We start from the raw sequence: 13,096 nt of genomic DNA on the forward strand, positions 1-13,096 counted from the left end.
ATTTGTCTCGATGAAAATATCAAGCATAGGGGACTGATCCGGTCACTTTAACACTGAGTCCTGCTGTTCACGTCACGTCTTGTGTTGTACTGAGCCGTGAAATGTTGACGAGTCATTTTTACTCTTCTGTGGACCCACAGCTGTACCTCCGGTCGAGCTCAAGGTAAATAGCTTCACGGACTGAGTTGTTTTTAAAACTTGTCACCATGATGGGTCTGGTCTTTCTCCGGGTGAAAGGGTCTAACACCTGGTAATCATCAGTCTGTGCTTTAGGAGGGGGAGCTCTACTGGACTTGACAACGGGAGAGAATAAGTTCTTCAGATCATCCTCTGTCGTCATTGCTTCGTAAATGACTTCTGTCTCCTTGTTGAACATTTTCAGTTCATCCTGGATCTCTTTCACCCTGTTAGCATCTCCGCAGCTTCTTGCAATGTTCTGTTCAACAATTAATTGGAGTTTCCCCTTGGCAACATTCAGAGGTGCTGCTCGGAATCTGTTCTTCTTGGCCACAATAAAGTCCATCTCTTTCTGAGTGATAGTGTGATCCAGGGCTTCTTTGAGGGACTTCTCCTTTGTGGCAATTTCGTCAGGAGTTGGGAGTTGCATCCCAGCAGCCAACATCGACAGTTTCCACTGCATAAATTCACTTTTTGTGAATTCCTTGTCGGACGCAGACCTGAGAGTCACAATCTGGTCTTTACCAGCGTGTCTGAGTTCAAATCCCAGGTTTGTCCGTTTGGATACAAGCTGGTAGACCTGCTCCGTCTCCACCACAGACACAATTTCAGCAATACAGTGAAGTGGGTCCTTGCTGCCGTCCTCCATTGCTACCCTGACGAAGCAGCCAGTCACAGTGGTGGCAAAGAAGGGCATGTGGCACCATTGCTCCAGCCTCTTACTGGACAGGCAGATCCTCTTGAGCTCTTCAGGAGGGAGAGCAGGCTGAAGCACTTCTCCACAAGCTTTCTTCTCCACAGGCCCTTCTTCACCTCGCTCGATCTGCCTTTTCGTCTTGGTGCCAGCAGATCTCCCTGACGCTGCAGAAGCAGCACCGGCAACAAGGAACTTCCTTTGCACCAATGACAAAGATACTTTGGCTCCATTAAGGGCCTGAAAAATGAAACATACACGGAATTCATGATTAAAACTCCAGTCCCACCTTAACACAACATGTACACATACTTTATTCTAAAGATAGGTCTCCTTGAAAGAGTCACATGCAATCACATCTAAAATTATGCATTGTTTGTGTTATGTGTGGATGTGGTAAATACCCATGGTTGTGTCACTTTGCAGCATACTTTGTTAAATCAAACGAGCAAACATAAATTAAACTCAACATGAAGTCCCAGCACTTCCTGCTGGTGTCTGGCTTTGCAGCCCAGTGTCTCTCTCAGTGTCTCTATCTCTGTGTCTCTCAGTCTCTGTGTCTCTCAGTGTCTCTATCTCTGTGTCTCTCAGTGTCTCTCAGTCCTTGTGTCTCTCCGCTCAGCTAACAGCTCTCACCTGCGCTGATTGATCCTCTCGTACAGGCGGAGGTGCTCTCCCAGCCACCTCCACAGTGGAGAAACATTGGACTCGTGTGATACAAGAAACTAGTCGGAGTGTAAACTGTGCGACTAGCTGAAGTGTCTTGGCCCGGAAATCCACTCGTTTACAAGTTGAGGGGCTAAATATTAGCCACTGACCCCGAAAACTAATTTGTCGTCAGTCGTCGTTTTTTAAAACACGTTAGCTTTAAAAAATACATTTTATTTCAAGTTTTTGAGCCTGTTTCCAAGAAACACAACTGCAATCACAAAATCACAATGTCCTGTTTGAATTTTTGTTTGATCAAATCTCAGATTCCGTGAAATTTAAAGAATTCACATTATTTATATTTGATTTGCAGAAGTACAGTATATCTTAATATGGCTCACTGGATATCAGAAGTACCAATTTTGATGCATTAACTCAACAAACTCTATGAAAATGTATTTGAGCTTTAGACCAAACATAAATCAATTACAGTGGAAAAGACAGTAAAAGTTAAATGATCTCACCTTGCTGTGTTTTCCGTCCATCGCAGAGTTTGCTCCAAAGTCTTGAAAAATTCAGCTGCTCATCGGATCAAGGAAGCAAGTGAGGTTTTTTGTTTCAGACGATTATTATATGCCTTTTATATGCCACTCTGACTTTAATCAAAGGACTTTTAAATAAAAAGATCAAAGGATTCAATGGGCCTTTTATGTGACCATAAAGGGTAAAACACTTTGGAATCATCATTACCTTTAATAATTCCTATATATGATATAAGCAAAAATAACTGTATCATATTTTCTTTTAATAAATTGTAGTAAAAACTGCACTAAAATATTTCAATTATTATAAATATTAGTAACTATATTGATAATTTAAATGATTTTATTGGTTTTATAGCAGAAAATCAACAATTTATAATGTTTTGATCTAGTTTATAACATTTCATGTATTATATTCAAATAACAGAAGCTACCTGGCAACTAGGATATCTATATTCTAAGCTAAGCTAAGCTAACTGGCAGACTTAAAAGCGTAAAGGTATTCTAATATAATTCTAAATATAATATAATTTAAAAAAGGAAATTTTGTCCTCTGAATTACTGAATAAATTATATAAATTAAATATGTGACTGCCGGAGCATAGACTTTAAACTCTAACTTTTTTCAGTATGATCCAATAATTATACCAATAATTTTTACGCTAAAGGCTAAATAACCTGCTGTTTAAAGGAAAACACTGACGATTTTTGCCATTGGAGTTTGTATCTTAGCACTGAATTCCAGCTGCATCCATTAAACTCTTTTATAATACGAGGATGGTTTAGTCGCTCCAGATTGGATGTTAATGGAGGTGCTCTAAAAAAAGTATGATTCAGTCGCTGCGGGTGGCCTTTGATAAAACAGAATAACAAAACAGCCCTGTGTGAGACACTGCAATCAAAATGAACTCCACATGCACACAAGCGCACATACTCCACAGTCTAAAAAATCAAATATGTCTTTTATCATAAAGTACACTGGTTGAAATTTTTTCAGTATCAAATGAATCCACAGACACAGACACACACCAGTGGTTGACTGTTTTCATGTGGCTTTAAAAACATGACCTCTCAAACATGTATTAATCCCCCCCCTCCTAGGAACAGGAAATTACATTTTACAACAGGACTGTAGATAATGACATTATACTCATTTTCAAATACTGCAGCAATATTTACCACCTGCTACGTCCTTTACACTCCATGATACGGATGTTGCAATTCCCAATTTGCATGGTTGTTTGGTCAGCTGCACTAGTGAACTTTAGGCTGCTACATTTTAGTACGAACAGTAATTGGAAGAAACAGTCACAAGCAAAAAGGTTTAGCGTATTTTATTACCCTTGTAACTACATTTCAAGACCATACTTCAGTATACATGCCAGCTGCCACTTGGACAATGTGGCTCTGTGTTGCTGCAAACAGTGGTTTGGCAGCACATGCACGTGCTGGTGAGGGTCCTCTGCATATTTTGGCAAGAAATCCCAATAAATCTTGGGACTCTAATCCCATGCAAGTATTTGCAAATACCTCGGGTTGAGGAAGGTTTAACATTATTTGATAATAGCTTTGTATTATAGTGGGTTGTTTTTCTAATTTCCCTTGGGCCATTTCAGCTGTCTTAATACACCTAACGCCATCTGTGTGAGATTTCCAAGTGGTAAAACATACAGAGAACGTTAGATATATTTATATTTGTCCCACAAACAAGTATCATGGTACAATTTTAAACAAGTTAAAAACAGAGCCAAAAAAAACCATTTCCAATGAGAGCATGTAATTATCTTTAACCTTTGCTCTTCTTTAATCACACTCCATGCTTGTACTGTTCAGAACCAGCCCGCCATGTCACATTTAACCTTCTCTTCTCCCCACACGGAGAGAGAGAAAAAACGAATTTACATTGTTTGCCTCCAATTTGGAGTGTTACCAGAATAAACTTCATTTGGTCTGAGTAGCCTAATGAGGTTCAATCTGTAGGGACACATGGAAACAGTTAGAAGAGACACAGCATCTGAATCAGACAAAACACTGATATGCTCCCCAATGGGATATTTCAAACACAGTCAGGGAAAAGCAAGTAGTAGCAAAAATAATGCATTTTAATATTAATAGATACAGTGCAAGTGAACAGAACAATGTTCAAATGCAAAAGTGCAAAAAGAAATGTGTGAGGTAAAACGAGTGAGACTGACACACTGGACTCGTTAGTGACACTACCTGGTAGAAGAATGCACTGCATGGTGATTCGACACTGACCTCAATTTATCTCCCTGGGTTTTCTGTGCCATTTATAATCTCATACATAACTTGTATGAGCCTTCATCACCACTGAAGGCATATAACCCTATAATACTGTCTATAAACTATCAATAAAGCAAATATTCAAACGTCCATGTTCATAAAGCAAGACATCCACACCAAGGCATCTCTGCAGGCTCAGGACAAACACTGAAAATGTGGCAATTGATTTTTATTTGTTCCATATAGATATTGATTATTTGTCAATACAAGCAATGTGAAAAGCTTTGGACTTAAATTTAGGTTAAACCCTGAAGTCCCACAGACCTTTTTATGTCTGTATGCTGATAAAAATCACTGTAGTCACTGTAAATGTAGTGTTTGACGAATAGCATTTTTTTCACTGAATAGGGTTCATGGCCTCAATAATAGTTTATTATGACATATAACTATCAGTATGAAAACATTATTGTCGACCCTTTAATGTACTGCATTCATGGAGGCTTCCTTCACGTTCATACAAATTGCAGTAAATGTGTAAGTCTCTCTCTCTCTCTCTCTCTCTCTCTCTCTCTCTCTCTCTCTCTCTCTCTCTCTTTAAGAGCGGCCGATCGCTGCCTGCAGTGTCACTAAATAGGGAAGTGACAGGTTTACTGTTGCAACACGAGAGTGTTTAAAGCGCACCCCCCTACACCCACACCCTCATACCTAGGAACATACATAACCGTACAGGCACTGAATTACAGGCTTGCTGGTCATTATTTAACAGAATTGACATTTAGTTGTCAAATGTGCCACAGGTGAGGAAAGAACATATGTCCTTATTTTAAGAGTGAATGTAAACCTCACTTTACTGTATTGAGCCACAGTTAGAAGCTGTTTGGTTAGTGTGTGAAGCAGAGGTAGAATAACATTAAATTAAAGAAAGCCCAAAAAATGTAATCAGTATTCACAACAGCAGACTGGTTGAGTTGATTATTTAAATCGGTATATTAGTATTTCCTGATTTTGTTCTTAAAGGATAAAGAAAAGCTGGATATATTATCCCCTTGTTCTGCAAAGGTTTAGAGATGAATTTGTCTCACACATGACATGAATTTAATGTCAGATATTCCTGCATGTACTAGGCAGAACTTAAAGGGCACCAGAGAGGAACATGAAAACACACGTAGTAGCCTGTGAGCCACGTATTAGAGACACTGTAGTATATAAATTCAGATTATTAGTGACATTTCCGCAGATACAATGCAGAAAATAGAATAATACACACAGAATAGTAACGTTTAACTTAAGTTTGCTCAGAGTAAAAGAAGGAAAGAAGGATGAATAAAGAGAAAAAGAGATAGAGAGAAGAGAGAGAGAGAGAGACCTAATTGACCTACCTGAGCTGAGGTTCAACAAGTTCCCAAACCTGTTGTAACTTGTTAGTTAACCAGGTAAACGCAGGTCACTGTTTAACCTTTAACATATCGGAGAATTTTTTCGTTCACACACACATCATCGATTAATAACTAAATTCATGTGATTATCAGTTTGTGTGTAAAGAGGGTCAGAGTTGCGCACACGCACACGCACACGCACGCACACACACACACACACACACACACACACACACACACACACACACACACACACACACACACACACACACACACTGCGATGAAAAACTACGAAAGAAAAGCGATAAAGCGATAAAACTAAATCCAAGTGTTAAAAAAACAGGTCAAGAAACGTCCAATGAGCCAGTTGACCTGTTTTTTAGCACTTGGATAAACCATGACCTGGATGACTGAGAATCTCCACACACACCAGCTAGGTGACTGGGTCCTGACAAAGGAGTAAGAGGTTAAAATGTCACTTTCGTTTCTTTTCTGAGAGCCGTCAAACTCAATGAGTGAACGCTTATGTTGTCAGAACCTCTCAGCTAATGAATTCCAACTGTTTGACCTGACAGTCAACACTAACTCTTCCTGGAACATATAAGTACTGTTGCTGTGAACAGCCTTTAAGAAACCTCAACAGACTCACCTTGCTTTGTATATCATCTAGATTTCAGGCCTTAGAGCAACCCTGGAATAAGCTTCATAAGCTGATAGCTCATTCCTGAGTCAGCCATAGAGAGGATTTGTACCAGCGGGTGTTATTGAGCAGACACAAATATACATATGAATAGAAATGTGTCATTTTAAGAAACATGCAGTTCTCAACAGTCCGGGTATCTGTCAGACCTGGAGCCCCCCTGTAATTCTAAAACGTTGATTATCATTGAAATAAAAAAAATTGTTGAGCAATTTCTTCTTCATCTGTCCAAAGGTAACACAAGCTGCATTTGTTTTCTGTACAGAAATTCGTTCATATGAGGTCAGAGTTTCTCCTACATGACCTGACATGAATGTGGATCTATCACTCTGCAGCTCACTGTCTCTTGTTACCTCAGTGGCACCTCATGCGTTGCAGCTATCTCTGTCGCCCCAGGGTGTTCTTCTATGTCCCTCTTCCAATCTGCTATCCCTGGAACTTTTAGGGGCTAAGGTGTGTTGTGGTACACGCAGGCTAGCGTTCGGTTAAAGTCGTTCCCAGGTAAAAGTCAGAGCAGAGCAACGCTTCACAGAGAGTGGAGAATAAATCTCTCAGTCTGACAGTGTACTTTTTGGGGACAGTTTTACAGCTTGCTGAAAGAGGCGGCGAAGGTGTGTCGAGGTGTGTGTGTGTGTGTGTTTGTAAAAGAATGCCGAGGGTCTACTCATGCTGTCAGTTGAATAGACTCTGTGCCAAGTTAACTTCACACGCACCCACATCTTTCTTTCTAGGAATTTGTTTTGTCCTGTCAAGCACTTCCAATGAGTCTGCTCAATTTAATAAATAAAACAAGTATTCATTCAACATTTTCAAAAGCTGAGGAACAATGAAGACAATTGAAGTTATATATCAAATGTGACTAACTGCTTGACACAGTCATAGATTTAGGGCACCTGTGCAGCCAGGTGTGATTGTGACATGTGGAAGGCAAAATATCACATGAATCAGGCCAAATGTGTCAAAAGGCATGATACTTCTACTTCAGGAAAGCAAGTTGATGAAATATTACCTGAACAGTGGATGACAACAAAGAGATTAATGTTTTTTACGGAGACTATGCTGATTAAAAAAAAATAGAGCAACACAACCATGAACACATGTGGATAAAGTACATACTATGCAATAGTTAGTAGACAATATCTCAACAGTTGTATGTATAGTCTATGTGTAACTGCTGGAGTTTATAACTTGTGTGAGGGCCAGATTTCAATTCATGAAAAGGGCCAGACCATGAATATCTTTGTAGGCCATCTCTGTTTATTCTGACAACAAGAGCCAAATAACAAAATCCTCAATTGATGAGCGAGTAAACGTAATAATAGAGAGGTTGAAATACAGAAATTTGTACCAAAATGTCCCGTACCTATGGAGTACAACAGCAAAAAGATCGAGACACACCTCTATAAGAGGGGGTCCCTCAAAAGTGGACATAAGAGAAGATGAGATGAGATGAGATAAGATGAACCTTTAATGATCTCCCATAAAGGTAATTCAAAAATGACACAGCAGCACAAAAGAGGGGATAGATGAAACATGAATAAAAATCGAGAATAAATAAGATAAAAAATAGAAATACTATGTACAAAATTAAGTTCTGTAAAAAGATAAAAGTTGACTATGACTATGGAGGCCTAAATGTGTCCTGTACTCAGATTTTGTGTAATTTAAACATTAAATATTACAAATGTTTATTAAACTCTGTTACACCTTTTACTGCTGTGTAAGTGGCATTGTACATTTTAATGCGTACAGCGGCGTCTTTGTAATCTGTCTAAAAGTGTTTGGATAAGTCCTCACATGTTGTCATCTTGTGGCAACCTCAAGTATCGTTGAACTGCCTTAAGCAACGTTCAGGATAAACATGTGAAGGAGCATCCCCCCAACACACACACTTACATATACATGCACACACATGCACACATCTGCCTTTTAAGGTCAGGAATCAGGACCTAAATTGAATGCAGCGCTCTGTACTGCATTGCTACACACAGGCTCATTCATGTCCTGCTGCAGGATTCAACTCCTGGTCGTCATATGAAGACCCGAAGCAACAAGACCATGACCCAGTTTGTGTCACCCAGCGCCGCCCACCTCTCAATGAACGCTGGTGTTTGTGAGAATCATACTACATGTTTATCTTTCGCAGGATTGTTTGCTGATTGTGTAGCAGCAATACTGAGCCAATAACCCTGTTATTATCAGTGGCAGCTTAGATAACAGCTTCATTTGATAAGATACGGCAACGACTGTGTATATTAGGCAGTGACAGCACAGCACATGGGTCAGTGGTGATTTCCTTAATTGCATTTTCACAAAAGAACATTTGCAAGAATACGTGGAGGAAGTGTGAAGTGTTTCTTAATGAGCAACAATATTTAGTTTTGTTAAATAAATGCTGCAAAAAGAGCTAAAGTAAGACCTGCTGCTGATGTAAAAGTCTCTGATATTTCAGGGGGAATTATTCTAAACAAAAAGATTCATTAAATCCTAAATTCTGCCAAATGAAATCCAATTATTTGTCATAATGAAGCTGTGAAAGAGTTGAACACCTGAAGCATAAATGGTGGTTTTGTCTCAGCGGTTGAAATTTATGCAAACAGTTTTATTACTCATCCAAAGTTGGGTCAATGAGATAATGTTATACGAATGCTCTAATCAGTGGATCGCTCTTTTGTGTGTGTTCATCTGAGAGGCTGTGCCATTAAAATGTTTGGACCCCTGCTGTCAAATACAAACAGGAAGACCCTCGGAGAAAACATGAACAATTGTGTGCATGAGGTGATGGGACACACAGCAGCTCTGGAGAGAATATACACTCTCTCTCTGTCTTTAAAACTGATTATCCTGTTTTTATTATCCTTGCCTGAGGTGCTGCAGCTCGATATCAGGTAGAAGTTAAATAGAGTTCAATTCTGATGTGCAGTCTTTAAAAGGAACAAACTCAGCTGTTATGATAAACGTTTTGACAATCACAGGAAGACAAAGAACAGCAGTCGAGGAAAGTATATTTACTCTGGTACTGTATTTGAGTACAATTTTCCTGCAGTATTCAATGATGAATAGCATAGCGTTTAATTGTTTTTAGGGATTGAATATAAAATTAAATTTACATAGTGTAAGATATTGTGCAATGAATAGGTGATTGAAGTCCTGCCAACACGACAGCCTGCCAAAGTTTAGCAGTTATGTCTACATTAAGGATTGGATTACCTGCTCATTCCCATGAGAAACACAGTACAGGTTTTTTTCTATGGTGGTGGAAGAAGATGGACAAATTATTTTCAAATTCAAAAATTCTTCTGTGTGTGTCTGTCATATTATGCTGCTTTTGATACACATTTCAGAGAAAACCATTGTACTTTCTACTTTACTACATATATTTGACAGCCTTACTTAAAAGTTACTTTTATATTTTTGGATTTTACATACTGGATGATTTAACATGCTTTAAAAACATATTGTTAGAGAATAACCCAGTAGTTTCCAACCTTGGCTTCTGAAGCCTTACAAAAATCCCAGTGTGGGACACATTTAACCTGTCTATGACTTGTTAAAACTTCCAGCCACTAGTCATTTTTTCCCTTAACTTCTAACACGGTTTGTGTCAAATTATTGTTCAAATTTGAGAAAACATTTGTATCAGAACTTTGTTTATTTTTTCTTTCCACTCTCATTTATCATCCCACAACCCCTCACATTTAACTGGTGACCCTGTATATAAACCTGAAGTTCAAACTAGCGCCACCTGCAGCAGCTCCAACAGCAACATGCTGCTGACACACTGATGCCTCAGTATTAGTCATCTAATTATGTTATTCATAATAATATATCAGAGGAAATTCACATGTATTTTACTGTAATACTACAATTTGCTGCTAATACTAATGGTACTTTTACTTAGGCATGATTTTTCACGCAGGACTTTTACTTGTAGTGAAGTATAGAGGAAAGACCTGAGTACTTCTACCAGCTCAGGTGAAGGCTGCACACAGAGACACTCATCACTTCCGGTTTTTTCTGTCAAAATAAAACATTTTAAATAACTATATAGCAATATAGTTCAGTCGAGTTGAGCTGACACTATATTAATTCAGTGAAGAATGTAGTTAATTAGATTCAATGTCATAGTGGTTACTTTTATTTAAGTACATCTAGCCATAATTCGACAACTGCTACTAGTAGATTAAATTAATACATATAAATGTAATGTTTTCAACATTTGGTTTAATGAAGGGTCTGGTGTATTTAGGAATATTTGGCAATTAGAGGTAATCTATAGCATATGTTTAGGGGACTTTTCAACCGATTACTTGACAACCAGATTGTTATAGTCAATGTTTGCAGTTTCTTGTATCAGTACTGAATTTTATATAAAAAAAAACAAATACCATGACATGTGCTTTTACTATTAACTGTATGAACACTCTCATGTAAATTAAAAAAAAAATATATATATATATATATGTATATGTGGGGGTTGATCCCAGTCTTTCCACTATCATGTCATGTATCACGTTGCTGGTGGATTTTATCTTTAGTCTGGAAGAACTCCTCTGCTTCCGGTATCCTCCGGGCTCACGGCCGCTGCCTTGCCGCGGCTCCTCGGTGTGAAAGCCCCGTCGTCGCCCTGTCGAGTCATCGCTGGAGAAGAGCCCGGAGCGGACGGAGCGGATGAGCCGCCGTCTGATGGCTTGAAAACGGGGGGAATAAGTGTGGATCACGTCGGATTATTTGCGCTCTCACACGCACACACGGGCCCAGGACGGTGGCAGCAGCTGGACTGGATGTGGATACGGGTGAAGATATGAGCGGAGTGTGAGTCAGGCTGTTGCCGCTCGGTAGCGGCTGCGGACCCGGGCACCGACAGCACGGAGGCAGCCTGAAAAGAGCGAACTTGGCTCCTCTCTCTTCCCGGTGGGAGGTGTCTGCTAGTCCGCCGTGCCGCGTCGCGCTCGCAGCCTCCCTGCTCGGACCTTCTAATGAGGATACGGACATAACTGAGGGGGCCATTTTCTGTAAATATCGTCTTTTCTCTGTTTTCTTTAAAGCAACCAACTGTGGCTTTAATGTGACGCACTAACAGACATTAGCTCTGTGTCGGAGCGGACCCCCCCTGCAGAGGACTTCAAGGCTTCTTCATCAAGTTTCCTCCCGCAACAAGCTCCTCACCGATGTAAGAGGTACATTTTATCTCCATTTGTCACGACTCTTCATTGGAAAAGGCTGTGTCTGTTGCCCTGTTTTGCCAGGAGGGTGAAGTTAGCTGCACAGCCCGGGTCTCTTGAGTTTCCAGCAGGCAGCAGTGAGCCCCTCACTCCACGATGTGCTCAGGTCACTTAGCAAAAGACCCCTTTACAGCCCAGTGAGCCACTTTCATTATGATTTGAATATGAAATCATAACTTCCTTTAACACAGGGTAACCTATAATCCCCCAAACTACCTGTACATCTATGGTTCCTCTGTCTCTTTTACTTTTGGGTTTCCCCCCTGTGCTCTTTTTTTTTTAATACAATATTTCAGTTCTCCAGGTTTTAAGGAGCCAGGTTAAAAAACATTTGATTCATTTCTAATTTAAAATTTGACACTCATTTGTGTTATATTTTAATAGCCAGTCAGCTACTTCTTTTTTAAAACAACATTCAATTTTTGCTATTTAGCCTTAGTTTAGCTTTAATTTAGCTTTTAGCTCGAATATACACGTTAGTTCTATGAGGCAGGAAGCATAGAATACGATTAAAACTTAAAAATGTGTAATTTTTTTCGAGTATTTTACATTATGTTAAGATTGTATAAATGATTTAAGAACCTATTTATCTTTTTTTTTTTTATTTTCAATGATATAGCTCGTTTATGCTAGCAAGGCTAATTTCAGGTTAACTAATAAGTCATCAATGACACCTGTGACCAAAGTAATCATGACCTGTTACATCAAAATAAGCTTTTATTTACTTAATATCAAATACTAAATGTGTACATTTGGCCTTAAAATCACAGTTTGTTGTTCATACAGACTATAAAACATAGGAAAGTATCTAATATGCATGCTCTTTTTCCCCGATTGCCCTTATATAAATCCAGTAGAGGCAAGGTTTTTTATTTATTTATTAATTAGTTAAAACTAACAGTACCCTGTAGCTGCTGTGAAGTCACTGTAAAAACATCTCTTCATGGCTCATTTCTTAAATAAGCTACATGTCATAATCACAGCCGCAGAGAGACAGATGTTTTTTCTTTAGCAGCATTGAGTTTAAATTATCTCCCCAGTGGGATTCTGAAGTTGAGTTTAACCTCAAATTATAAACAGTCTGATGATGGGTCTGTACGTCTCGGGTCTTATACATAGACGTTCAGCTACTGGGGGTCACACAGCTGTCTAGTGAAATGTTGAGATCTGAAGGGATTTTCTTTGTGATTTACATGAAACACAACCTGTAAACCACTTCAGAGACTTCCACTGTCAGTCATCATCAGTCTCGTCTCTTCAGTTGGCGTCGTTGTGTAATGCATTACCTCATTGATCACTGTAGGTCCTTTCGTCACTGTGTACACCTGGACTGGCAGCTGAGACATCTGGTTGAGTGAAAAGACTTCTTTAAAAGAAACCTGCAGGGCAGCCAGGTGCCGTCACATGCAAAAACTGTTCCAGGCTCCATAATCTGAGGGATTATTTCAGACCTGATTTAATAACTATTAATAAAATATCAATGCATAAAT

General features: G+C 39.2%; 1 protein-coding gene across 12 annotated transcripts in view; it reads left to right on the forward strand.

Moving 5' to 3' along the window:
• The first annotated feature begins 10,993 nt into the window (after nucleotides 1-10,993).
• The window catches only part of wnk1b (WNK lysine deficient protein kinase 1b), an 82,616-nt gene continuing 80,513 nt past the window's right edge, over nucleotides 10,994-13,096 (forward strand). For 9 of the 12 annotated variants that reach the window (XM_047338511.1, XM_047338515.1, XM_047338516.1 and 6 more), the window contains exon 1: nucleotides 10,994-11,561. The gene's annotated coding sequence lies outside the window, so the exon portion shown is untranslated. The remainder of the gene's footprint in view (nucleotides 11,562-13,096) is intronic. The other 3 variants (XM_047338521.1, XM_047338522.1, XM_047338512.1) reach the window with 2 other exon arrangements.

The sequence above is a fragment of the Hippoglossus stenolepis genome, chromosome 22 (assembly GCF_022539355.2).
Source record: "Hippoglossus stenolepis isolate QCI-W04-F060 chromosome 22, HSTE1.2, whole genome shotgun sequence".
NCBI classification, from domain to species: domain Eukaryota; kingdom Metazoa; phylum Chordata; class Actinopteri; order Pleuronectiformes; family Pleuronectidae; genus Hippoglossus; species Hippoglossus stenolepis.